At 46.3% G+C, this 13,075-nt stretch overlaps 1 long non-coding RNA gene across 2 annotated transcripts; it reads left to right on the forward strand.

Moving 5' to 3' along the window:
- Positions 1 to 3,819: 3,819 nt before the first annotated feature.
- LOC149328056 (uncharacterized) lies at positions 3,820 to 11,381 on the forward strand. 2 transcript variants are annotated; one of them, XR_016285811.1, is made up of 4 exons: positions 3,820 to 3,923; positions 8,613 to 8,721; positions 9,819 to 9,909; positions 11,167 to 11,381. It is a non-coding gene; the product is annotated as an uncharacterized LOC149328056 (long non-coding RNA). The 2 variants fall into 2 exon arrangements; XR_016285810.1 differs by lacking the exon at positions 3,820 to 3,923 and having other exon boundaries at positions 8,352 to 8,721.
- The last annotated feature ends 1,694 nt before the right edge of the window (positions 11,382 to 13,075 follow it).

Consider the following 13,075-nt stretch of genomic DNA (forward strand, 5'->3'; position numbering starts at 1 on the left):
GTAGAAGCCCAGCTCACCTTGCCGCCGCTTGTCTGGGAAAGCTTCTTCTTTTTCTTTTTCTCTTGCTTCTCCCCCTCCTGTGGGCCGGCTGGTGGTAGAGGCGGGAAGGAGTTGGACCTCGATCGGCTCCTCGATGTCTCTCCCTCTGAGCTGAGCCATCACTTGGGTGGTCGCCCGCGTTGGTCGCTCCGTCCTCTGCCTCCTGTGGGTTTTGGTCTTGCTTTTTTCAGTCTCTCTCGGCACTCCTTGGATCCGGTCCGGTGTGCCTCGCCACAGATTATGCACTTGGGCGCGCACTCGTGGTCGTCGGGCGGGTTTGAAACTCCGCACAGTCCGCACACAATAATGTTCGGTGTGGGGCAGACGTCGGAGCGGTGTCCTTGCTGGAAGCAGACGTAACACACTTGCCTAGTGGGGCGGTACTGGTAGCATGGTACTTCTCCTCCGTAATATATGACGAATTTCGGCAAGACCGGGCCGTCGAACGTGAGCACTGCCGTCTTGGATTTTCCAAGCATCCTTGCCTGAAGTATGGTCACTCCTTGAGTTCTGACTCGTAAGTGTGCTTTGAGTTCTTCAGGAGGGGTACCTGGGTCTACACCGTGGATCACGCCGCGCAGGACGTCTTCCGGTGCTGCCACGTAAGCGTTAACATCATAAGTCTTTCCGTCAAATTTGAGACGGGTAATGTGCCGCACTAGCTGTGCCGTTTGCTCGTGCGGGGTGCTAACGATAATGATATTGGATCCGGTGCGAAGCCTTACAAGTAGGTCCTCGTCCTTGCATTGCTGGCCGCACGCCATGACAATGGCGCGCGCTACTTGGTGGGTGGTGAGGGACTTCACCATGAGTCCTTTCTTAGGTCGAATAATGATCTTGTAGTCGCTTCTGGGGAGTGGCGGCATTCTTCGCCTAGGCCTGCTCTGCTCCCTTGATCCATTGTTGTTGCAGCCGGTCGCATCACCCGGTAATTTTCCATCCTGAGGTTTGGAGGCCGGGCCCGTTCCCGTGCCTTTGCGTTCTTTTCGCCTTTGAAGTTTTCTCTGGCGCTTGGATTGTGCAAGCTCCCAGCTGGCATCGTTGTTGTACCCGGCTGGCTTCGACGAGGAGTCGGACGGGATCTCGTCCTGACTTCCGAAGTCGGCGTCTCCGAAGTCGTCTTCATCCATCTCTTGTAATTCGTTGAGAAGGACGTTTGGTGATTGTAGTGGCACATCGTTGTCTTGGCTGGGCCCCGCCATTTGGTCTGTCGTTGAAACGGCGTCGATGCTAGGCGTCGGCGTCGTCGACAAGGTTAGCGTCCCATGCTCTCACGATGTCGAGTTGGCTGGCCCGTTAGGGTTAGCGGGCCGGCGCCCGCTGTATAACTTTCAAGTCCGGTAGAAAGCCGAAAACTGGTCCTACCGCTTGAAATTTCTATCCTGGGGATCCAGCACTTGATATCTTTCCGTTCCGAAGAAAATCCGGTGGCGAGAATGATTCGGTCCGATCGAAATTGGTCAAAATGTGCGGAACCGATGCGACGCGCGTCCGCTTGCTTGAACCGCCATGTAGCGTTCCACGAATACTATAAGAAAATATTCGGTATGCAATGAAGTTATTAAGATTTGCCTTCGACTTGGTAGCTCGAAATTATCAACCATAATACATGCCAGAGATACACGTCAGAATACACGTCAGCCATAAAACACATAATAAACTTCCTCGAACTCTATTCAATTAAAGAAATGAAAATTTCTGAAATTTAAAGTAAGCCAAATTAGCCGCACTTATTTTTCTGCATTTCGCTTCATATTTATGTTCACCTGTAAGATCACTGTTCATTTGGTTGTTAAATTTAATACGGGAAGAAGTGAACAAAAAGTAAGAGCTAAGTTCGTTTAACCATACATCATTCTAAATTTCAGTTTATTCAATATTTGCATAGTCCGTTATGGAATATCGATCGTGTACACGTATAGATTGCGGGCTATGGTGCTTTAGGCTATGTATTACACGCCAGCGCTAAGTAAGCAGCCCCCGTCATGACTAAGTTTCTAGGCATCTGTATGTTCGCCGTAGCCGGGGTCGTTTCCGCTGTTTTTTATGAAGATGACCCCCGAAATTTGCACCAGCAGAGCGCTAATTCCGTAAGTTAAAAAGAATTTTCTGATGTTTTTACTGAAAGTTTTCATTTCAGTGAATGGCACCTTACGCACTTGGGAGTGAACAACAAAGTAAAAGTAGAAATCATTCAAAATTCAATTTTGGGTCCTGACGGCATGAAACTGATTTACAAGGCGCAGGTTTTATACCCGCATATGTGACCTGAAACAGTGCACTTATATCTTGTTCCCTCATGCACGTGAAAGAATTAATGCACGTGAAAGGTGTAACGTGTTGAGGCAGCCAGAGAGTGTAGTTAATAAGGCAAAAACTCACGAATATGGCACAAAGGCAAATGAATAAATTTGGGTAAAAAATAAGGTTCGAAGAGAATGAGAGTGTTGCAGTGATTCAGAGGGACTAAGGTGGGGGCATGAAATTAGGAAGCTAGTAGGGAGCTTTTGGCCCCACCTAGTGAATCGCAGCATTGATTTGAAGGCTATGAGAGAAAACTGCGCACTACATTTGAGCATAATAGTACCTTCTGGATACCATTATTAGTGAACACTAAAGCATTACATTTTGCCTGTCAGATTCCTAAAATCATAATATAAAACTGTTTGTCGTTTCTGATTTTTAGAGACGACTGCGCAAATCAACAGTTCCTACAGCCCCTATGCCACATTTTTCTGACCCGTACCTTTGCAGTCGCATTGGTGATACATATATTGTACTTCGCGTTTATTTTATTTCCAGGCGCACACCTTTTTCAAGCATTATAACCATCCTGCTATCTTAGAGCGGACAACGACCCGTATACCTGCCCTATTTTTAATATGTTCCTTAAACTGGGACTAACTCCGATAAATGGAGCCATATGGCTGAAACTGAAACACTAATGGCTGATACTACCGGCACTTTTATTCAGAAATCATACCCCACAAGCAATAAACACGAGATTCCAAGCTGTCTTCCCATTGTCGCTGCCGAATCATTAGAAAATGTATCACGCCTGATGACTCGCGTTTACTAGGAACGATGCTAGCAAAAGAAACAATGCGTTCGGCGAAGTCGAACAGTAGAACCATAGGTGCTTAAGCATAACTTAAAGTAAGGAATCTGTCGCACTCTCGTGGATCTTTTCCTTTTCCTAAGAGGCAGGAAGCGCCGTGCATTTACCCTTCACTTTTATCAGCTTTGGAGTGTTGGACAATCTGTTATCAGTGCTGATATTTTACCTGTCGAAGTAGGTGTGATCCGATTACACCTTTACCTTTCTGGGTCGTCACCTGCATTTGAATGTGTACTAAATCTCCTTAGGGATTTTAGGGTTCTTTTTTTAATGGACTGCTCTCATGTGAAAAATTTATTCGTAAGCTATGGCTTCGGCAAGCGAAAAAGCTCCAGTAATTCTAGTCAGCACTCTGCACGGCAGAGTCTGCAAGCTTCCAGAATACTTCCTAACATGTTATACAATATACGATTTCAGTTAATCGGCGTGAACGACGTGCTGTTCGTGAAGGAGCAGAGCGAAAATCTTTTCTTCGCCCCAACCAGCCCATGCCAGGTGCTGAGGAAGTTGCACCGGGTTAATCGCAATACTATTTGGGTTGTTTACTATGCTCCACAAGCGACACCTACTAATATGTGAGTGCTGACTACTCTCTGTACTTGTTGGTAATGTCTTGCTATATTTCAAGAAGCAAATAAATTTATTTAAAGTAAAGATTTATGATTTCTTTGCCGTTTTTGCAGGATCGCCTTTGTTACAGCAATGACAATTGCACCAAATGAGGCAGGGCAGCGCTATAATAAGATCTCTTTTCAAGTAGTTCAAGGTAAGCATGCACCTGCAAGGAGAAATTAAGAGACCGCTCAAAATGTTGTGCAGGATGTAAGAATGGCAACGTATAGAACGCGTGACCGAGCCTACTAAATACATAATAAATGTACAGCATCTTTATAGCATAACGGCAGTGCGAGGACCACATTCATTTTAAAACGGCTCAAACACAAAGGAACGCTGCACTAACTGCTGGTTTAATGCAAGAAGGTACGCTGAATATAAGAACTGCTCGTGCATTTAAAAACAAAACACACTAAGCGAAATTCGCCACAACTTGAGATGTTTTCTACGGTGTGTGTCCGCTTTACGTTTGGCTATGGCATGTGCCTTTCTGTGTTTGGCACTAAGTGCGCGCATGGGAAACCAGCTCCATATCCCGAATACCTTCTCGCAATAAGCCAGATGTCAGTGCAGCGTTATTCTGTGTTTATCGGTGGCTTTGTAATGTTAATACAGCCAATGTGAAGAACGGAGTGGAAGGGTCAGGTTGCTTGTCAACGCTTTGACGAGAGGTGTTGTCTTCATCTGGGCAAAAGTCTCATCATTGGCAGGGTTTGAACACGGCCTTCGCTCGTTGGAGGAAGGCCCCGAGAGGGAAAGAGGGCCTCAAAAAGGAATGATCTTCGAATAGGGTGTGTAAATCTTGTCTACATATGATGGCAGCTTAAAAGGATTAGCCGCTTGCCTGCCAAACTGTAAAAATAAAATTGGAGGTAGGGTGATACTAAAGCTCCGCCTCAGTGCTATTACGGGATAGCGTAATGCTTAATACCCATATATGCTGAAGATCAGTCTCTACTTAGCATTCAAAGATCCCTGGAGTCTACATACCCCTCCGGGCGCTGTGGTGCAGCTGATAAGTGATACGTCAATGTCCTGCAATGGCAGGTGTTGTCATCGGTGGTCCTTGTGTAGCTTTGGTTACTCTTCCCATGCGACCAGTCGTTAATATAACTGCCACCTGCCACGGCGGGCAGTTTGTTTACTATCCGTGGCCAGGTTGGGATGACGCCGCATGGGATTGAAAAGCTGGAGAGCTTTTGGGGAGCTGGGGAGCTGCGAGAGGTGGCATTGTATGACCGGTTGGGTAATGTGAACGCGGTTCTTGCGTTGCAGTAGTCTCAAGTAGGCAACCAACTCGCTAATAGGCTCATTTTACTGAGCACAAATTTCTGGAGCCCTTCACCACGGCGTCTCTCATAGCCCGATTTGCTTTGGGATGTTAAACCCCCCTAAACCATAGACCAGCTTCAGGAAAATGATTACTTTCGTTTTCGAGTTTGGTCACTATCCACTCTGATTAAATTAGTGACTTCTTCCAAGAAATAGTGGTCATATAGGGTGAGTACGAATTCGCTGTTTTGTCCACATCTATTCTATGCTGTCGTGAAATCAGTTCGGATGAATACCTGGAAGCATACGCGGGCTGAATGCTCCTTTCTAGAGAGCAATGCTTAGCTACAGGGATAACGCATCAACGCGGTCACTCATTGTGCCTTGGAAACCGCATTCTGTAAAGATTTTTTCCCTGAGAGTGCATTCTCATGTAGCATAGCGGGCTATGAGGCTGTATTTTGTGGGCAAAAGATGTGAACAGCCTATCTGTCGCAAAAGTTTGTTCTGCAATGCAGGCCATCATTGCCATCAGCCTGCCTACGCCCACTGCAAGGCAGAGGCCTCTCCCATGTCTCTCCAATTTACCGTGTCCTTTTCCAGCTGCGGCCGCCGTATCGCCTGAAACTTCTTAGACTCATCCGCCCACCTTTCTGCCGTCCCTGCTACGCTTGCCTTCTCTTGGAATCTACTCCGTTACCCTGAAGGACCAGCGGTTACCTTGCCTTCGCAGTACATGCCCTGCCCAAGCCCACTTCTTCCTCTTTATTTTGACTAAGATGTCATTGACCCGCATTTGTTCCCTCACCCCCTCTACCCGCTTCCGATGTCTTAACGTTACACCTATCATTTTCTTTCCATAGCTCGCTGCGTTGCCCTCAACTTAAGCTGAACCCTCTTTGTTAGGCTCCACGTTTCTGCCCCATAGGTGAGTACCGGTAAGATACTGCTGTTGTATACTTTTCCCTTGAGGGATATTGGTAAAATATCATTCATGATCTGGGAAAACCTGGCCTGTGATAGGGAGGGCCGTTGGCCTAGCTGCAGACGGCTTGCGATCGAGTTTCATCCGCTTGGAATTAAATCGCAGAGTCGGTGTGCTCGATCTGCGACGGACCTGTGAGGAGCGCGGAGTCGGCGTGTGACGTGGGGTCACGCGGGAGCTGTTGCAGCGGCAGAAGCAAAATCGTTTATTCTAATCAAAGCATACGAAATATTGCCTTGCATCTAACAACACCCTGGTCCTATCGTGCACACATTCCGTGCAGTGTTTTTGTCGCGTTTAATCGCGTGTTGCCCATGCGAATATCGAGCAACCTTGCGTATCTCTCCGGCTGAATGCGCTGAGTACGCGTTGCATGTAAAAGCACTGAGAGAAAATTGCACTGTGGCGTCGCCGACTAGGACGACTACTTTTATGCGAAGCATATTACTAGAGGTACACTACAGCCCTTCGCCGTGGTTACACGCCGTGCACACCACGTGGTGCAGTGACGTCACACCACGTGACATACCACGTGACACATGACGTCACGACAGAGGAAGACGGGGGTTCACCTCGCGCCGTCGCTGTGGTTGCACGCCGTGCAGACCACGTGGTACAGTGACGTCACACCACGTGACATACCACGTGACATACCACGTGACACATGACGTCACGACAGATCGCCGTCACGCGCTGGGAGAGGGAGAACGATGCCATCGCACAGACGCCGGAATGTCCTCGAGCGGCATTCCCGCGCATTTCGAACGCACGTTCACACTCGGTGTAGGTGAAACGCTGGCTCCACCGGGCAGGCAGACGCGGCTTCCGTGGCAATCCAGGCGCTCACCCAACGCGCGTCTCGGGGTTAGTCGGCGTTCCGCTGTAGCCATGCCGTTGTCTTCCCCCACGACGAAGGCTTCTAGTGGTTGTATTATAATGACCAAGTATTCAACCAAGGAAAGCCATGTATTACCAAGCCTAGCCAACAATATGCTTCGCATCTGACTAGGCTTAACCTTAGCTAAGCCTCAGCCATTTTTCTTTCTTGTCACAGCATGTGAAACGGCCTTTACCTTAGGGAAAAAGAAACGTTTGGAATATACGACATGATATCTACACGGTATTTTAAAGATCTTTCCTACTCTTGAATACCCTTGAAATATGCAGGAAATAAGTTTCTGAAATTTCATGCTTGGTACTCGAGATATGTTCTTGAAATTTTGCAAAAATGCCACGTCTAAAGCATGCTTCGAGCATTTTTCAACTACGTGAAAAGATATGAATGCGGTCCTAGTATTTTGTCACTGTATTAAAAATGTACTTCAGTAAATATGGAATTAATTTGCCCCAAGTATGCTTCAATTATAACAATAGGAAATTATAACTTACGTGAACATATCTCTATAGCACACTTCTAGCTGCTGCAGAAGAATCTAAACCTCGAAATCTCGTGTCGAGGAGCTTTGAATGTAGCCAGTCTATTAAAAATGCACTTTGATAAATATGAAATTATGTCTTCCTAAGTATGCTTCAATTCTAACAAATGGGCAGCTTTTATAAACATATTCGCAGCACACTTCAAGCTGCCGCGAAGCAATCTAGTGGTCGAAATCGCTTTAGTAGAACACAGAAAACTCTCTCTTCTCTCTCGTCCTTTCGTTTGTTGTAACATTTAGCAGGAGTACAATCACCACTGAATTACTTTTGCGCGTGCATGTCGCGATAGTATTAGACTGGCAAGGGCACAATGGCTACCTCCGGCCCCGACTCGCAAGGGCGACCGGCTCGCATAGACGCCCAGGTAATTGTTTATGGACAGTTCGACTTATGACTGATGCCTGACGCAAGTTACCACTTCTAGAGCGCCCCCAGATTGGAACGCGACCTGTCCGGCACTTGTGCGAAAGTTTAGAACCCTGTTGTCTTTGCGGAGATAATAATGCTCTTTGCCCTTTCCTGACTAATTTTATTTTCGACTCAGCTGAAAACAAAACTGTGGCAGTCAAGACGGAAAATTAGGATCGGGATCTTAGTTTTCTCTCTCTATCTCTCTTTAGATACAGCATCACTGCAATGGAGCTTCCTCTAGTTTCCGCGAAAGTTGATATGAGGAGGGCAGAAAAGATAAAAAAGAAATTTAATAAAAGCAACAGGACAGCCTTCCGCCGTTTTGACTACCTTCTTTGCCCCCTCTCTCTTTAGCGCCGGCCTAAGAATGAACATTAGGTTTAAACTAACAAGCCCGAACCAAAGTATATTTAGACCACTCACTTTCTCTGAATGACACCTGCCCATCTTGATGTAATACTCTAGACGCCTGTACATTATAAATTGCAGCTATTTATGTAATAAAGTTGGATTGGAGTCTAAGCTCTTTATGTAGTAGAATACCACAGCGTGCGTTACAAGGAAGTTCTCAAAGAACCTTTACGCCTTGATTTCATAGCCGTAGGTGTTACGAAAAACTGTTCATAAGCGGCTATCTTCAGCAAAGTGAATTTGATTCTGTAGGAGATAGTTGGACCAGGTGGTGGTTTTGAATTTACCTTAACAAAAGTAGTTTGCCTTTTTTATACACACTAGTCTAGCGCAAAATACCGCAACCACACGCCCCTCGAGCAGCCCCTCTAAATGCAACCTGGATGAAGTGGTGCATTTTTTCTTAAAGCGTCTTCGACAAGCTTAGAACCGGGTAAGCGAAAAAGCAAGGAACTTTCATGATTAAATGCCTCCCCACCAAAGACGAATCGAGAAATATGGCCGAAAATGCACGTCAAAGCTCTGTCTGTAATTTTCCTTTCATTCGTTGAAAAACTTGCATGAGGCCAATTTCAACAATTTTCAGAGACGACAAGCAAACACTCAGCTCCCGTTTTCTTTCCTCTGTGAGCACCACTTAGGTTTCATCATCATCATCATTTTATTCCAACATCAACATTACAGATGCTGAGGACCGTGAACAAAAAGCCTCTATCTGGGCTTGATGGGGTTCACGGCCCCAGTATTGTGGCTATGAAACTGTATTGTGGCTATGAAACAACTCATTTGTTTAGAAGCGACGGGAGCATATTACGTAGCATCTGGTAACCCTAGTTAGTGCGTGCTCGAGGTATTTCCCACAGTTTAGTACTGCGGGTATTCCGTGTTTTTCGTTTTGGTGTGAGGTTTGCTATGCTGCCTAAAATGTTTTTATTTTGTTTAATTCCGCTAGAATAACGATTAAGGAGCATTGTTTTATAAATGTCAGGAAGTGCGATAAAGTTTAGTTCCCTGAAGAGAGGTGCAGTATGACTATCGTATGCAGCGTTTGCAACTATACGAATTGCTTTTTTTTGTAGGAGGTGAAGTTTAGTAATATTTGACAAAGTAAATTACTCCACACTAGGTGACAGTAGTTAATATGTCGAGTAAAAAGGGCCCTGAAAATAAGGTGTTTAATGCAAACAGGAGCAAAGTATGGCAATATGCACAGGATCCCTGTTATGCGAGGAATTTTAGTTGCAACTGCATCTATGTGAGCATTCCAGGACATATTTTTTTTTTTAACAGAACACCAAGACATTTAACATGCGACGCTATCTGAATATTATCAGTGCCGAGATGGAGTATGGCTTGCGTGTCTATGTTTTTCGGTCATATATTTACGAGGATTTTTCGGAGAAATAACAACAATGAAGAGCTAAAGATAGCAGAGCATCACAGGTACCTTTGCTTGTGAAGCCATGAAACATTTTCGCCGGTTTCATTTTCGTCAAAAGAACAAAAATTATTGTTTTCTCTTTACTTTAGGTGGCTATTCCTACTCATTCAAGCGTATGTATGCTGACCCAGCAAAAACGGTGCTTCATCCATGTTACCGCTGCATCTGTTTTCGGAAGAGGTGAGTTTCATCCACCAGAGCAAGTATATTATTGTCAGAAAAAGAATACAGGGTAGCGACTTTGAAAAAAACTTTATATTCGCTGCAGTCATGCTATCCAGTTGGTAATATGTGATGAGCTATGACAGAAACATGCATGTTCTATTCACTCGTCGCAGTGAAACACGACTGGTCTAAATGCAAGGCTATAATAAATTGTTTTCAGATAACGCACGTCCCGTGAACTTTTTGTTGCTGAAAAGGCATTGCCACAATGCTAAAATGTGCTTCAGAGAATAGAAGAAATCCTTAATGTTCGCAAATTTCACTGGCGCAAGGAAATGCATTTATCGTGTGAACAATTCTCATTTCTCAAGAAACCGTATTTGACAGCCTGCAGACGGCACTTCGGGTACTTGCGGCTCCTAAAATATGAATGGAAGTTCAAACACTTTTAGCGCTAACGGAAATTATAAAATTTTTGGAAGGTTGTTATGGGTGCACTAACAAGTGACGAAGTATCTCGAGATGTATATAAAGAAAAGAGGGAAGGAATGGCAAATATCCTTACATGCCACACATCCTTTTTCAACAATAAAGAGTCAGAATGGTCGCCATCACTGGCTTAATATTTATTTAGCTTCGTGTTAAAATACAATGCCATTAATACGCGGTGGTGGCTCAGTGTATGCACACTTCGGCTGCTTGCCGATGCGCTGCAGATTGTGAGCGCAGATTTCGACCCTTGGTTTCGCAAACGTCACGTTTGGATCAGTCACCATGCCACCATGCCATTCAGCTACTGCGCATGAAATCAAAAATGCCTCAGCAGTGTTGTTTTTCTGTCACGAAATCAAAAATCATCGCTACTCAAAGTTTCCATATGACGAGTCCATAAATCCATTTGTTTCCATAAGAAATTTTATGTAGTCAGTAAGGAGCTCATGGAGTTGGTACGGACTGTATGGAGGCACGTATGGAAATTTAGGGCCTCCATATGACGGAAGGTACACAGTATGTAAAGCGACTGGAAATTACGTTGACGGCCTATGGCCGGCGTACACAGAAGATATTGATTTCCATATTTTTATTTTCATATCGTATGCACTGCACATTCTCATAATTCAGACCAGCAGCTCATATGGAAGGTTTTAGTGGAGATTCCGCGACTTGAGTGCAAGGTATCAGCCGGAAACTGTCGGTGTAAACCCGCTTCCTCACAGCTCCTCACAGCGCGTACAAAATCAATATCCACATCTTTTTTTTCTCTATATACAGCTTGCCGGCTACTTCAGACAAGCAGAACCGTGCATCACCGTGTTCCAGTGGAGTGTGACATGGTCTACACAGAGAACTGCCCAAGACATAGTGTCAGAATATACATCCCGTCTTGCGGGCGTCGTCTTCCACACATTGTGTCTTGGCGCAACTGAAGGCTCCTACTTTGTACAGTTCGTGCCTCATCAAATTTTATGAAACAATAAATAGCATAATTTCGCCAATACAGAAATTATATTCAGATGCTAATCTTAGCTGACTCCATAGGTTAATACGGGTGTAGAGACTTTTCTTGTAAAACTGCTGTATTTCCGAGTACAGGTACACGTATAAGAAGTATATCCTTAAAAAATATTTCTAAAACATTTGTCCTCGACTCTTTCCAGAAATCACTTAGGAACGGGGTTGCGCAAGCTTGCACAAGCAGAATAACAATCAGCCATGTCCGTAACCACTCAGATTTGGATTGGATTACAAAATATTTATTTCGTCAAAAAGAGCTCGGTAATCGGAATGCCGTGTTAGGTGGCCGCTAGTCCGTGACTGCTGGCGACTTGGTTGTCCCATTCGACGCTCCGGACTTGCGTCTTCGAGTCTGAGCTGGCCAGCACAGCCTCCCGCTCGAGAGAAGGGATTCGTACTAGCTCTTCCCCACAATCCCATAAGATGTGGCCGTAAGTGGCACGTTCGCCACATCGGAAACATTGGGGTTTGAACTGCGAGGGGTACATGAGTGACAGTTGCGCGGAGTTCGTTAGGGAGCATGTCTGAAGCCGTCTCCATGTGGTTTCTCGTGCTTTGGACAGCGTTTTAGCCGGAGGGGGATAAACTCGCCTGCCCAAGGTATGGTGGCGGGTAATGCCATGAAAAGAGGTCATGCCGTCTCTCGTAAACCCCGGATGAAGAGGCGAGCTCTCTGTCCGGTTGTCGAAACCTCGCGCTATTTTGTGAGCTGCCTCATTTCCCGGATTGTACGAATGGGACGGCACCCAAATCATTTCGACCTCTCTGGGAGGTTGGGCTGCTGTTTCGAGAATGCTAAGGGTGGTGGGTGCTGTTCGGCCTCTCGCGAAATTGGGAGCGGTGAATTTTGAGTCGCTGAAAATATTACCAGCGGTAATATCAGCTAAAACTGTCGCCGCCTCCTCCGAGATCGCGGAGGAGGCTGGAATAGCTTTAACCTCTCAGAAAACGCATTCGTTATCCTTCATTATTGGTATGCTTTAAACGTCAAGGGCCTCATGGGTGGAACAAAAGAGGTTCGAAGTGCGGCCTAGTAAGAACTTGAGAAGCGGCGTAACCTGCTAGCAGTTGAGGCACCGGTTGGGCCCTGCACCGGACAACCGGCCCACCGGCCGGCTAGAAGCTCCGGCGTGATGTCTCTTCTGCTGCCCCTCTGCTGCGCGGGTTCAGCGCGGCTCCGTTTTTATAGCCGCCGGTGTCCGTTGCGGCAGCCAGCAGTTCAAATCCTCCAATCAGGTCACGGCACTGGCCACCGATCAAATTAGACGAATGGCCGAGAGGCGCCCGGCCGTAGAAGGCTTGCAGACATGAACGGGCGGGCGGCGAAGCGTTGTAGTTCAAACCGACGGTGAGGAGGGGGAGGAAGAAGGGCCGCGCCGGGCGCCGGCGAGGCGGGATGATTCACGCGGCAAGCGGCGACATGTCCGAGAGAGTCTGGGCTTCCTTAGCGCGACGGCGGGCGCGCAGCGCTGGTTTCCAGAGAGGCCAGCCAGCGAAATGTGGGCGCCAGCACAAGGAAAGCGTGCCTCAGGACATAACTAGGTAAAAGGGAATTTAAAAGATGTGAACGAGCTATTTTGTGTACCCAGAGGTGAAGCCAGCAAAATAACATTACAATCGCTGATTCGCTCAGTCGATGCTATTTACAGACAGGGACAAAAGTCTC

This window comes from Amblyomma mixtum, chromosome 9 (genome assembly GCF_055824585.1).
Source record: "Amblyomma mixtum isolate Tamu chromosome 9, ASM5582458v1, whole genome shotgun sequence".
NCBI classification, from domain to species: Eukaryota; Metazoa; Arthropoda; class Arachnida; order Ixodida; family Ixodidae; genus Amblyomma; species Amblyomma mixtum.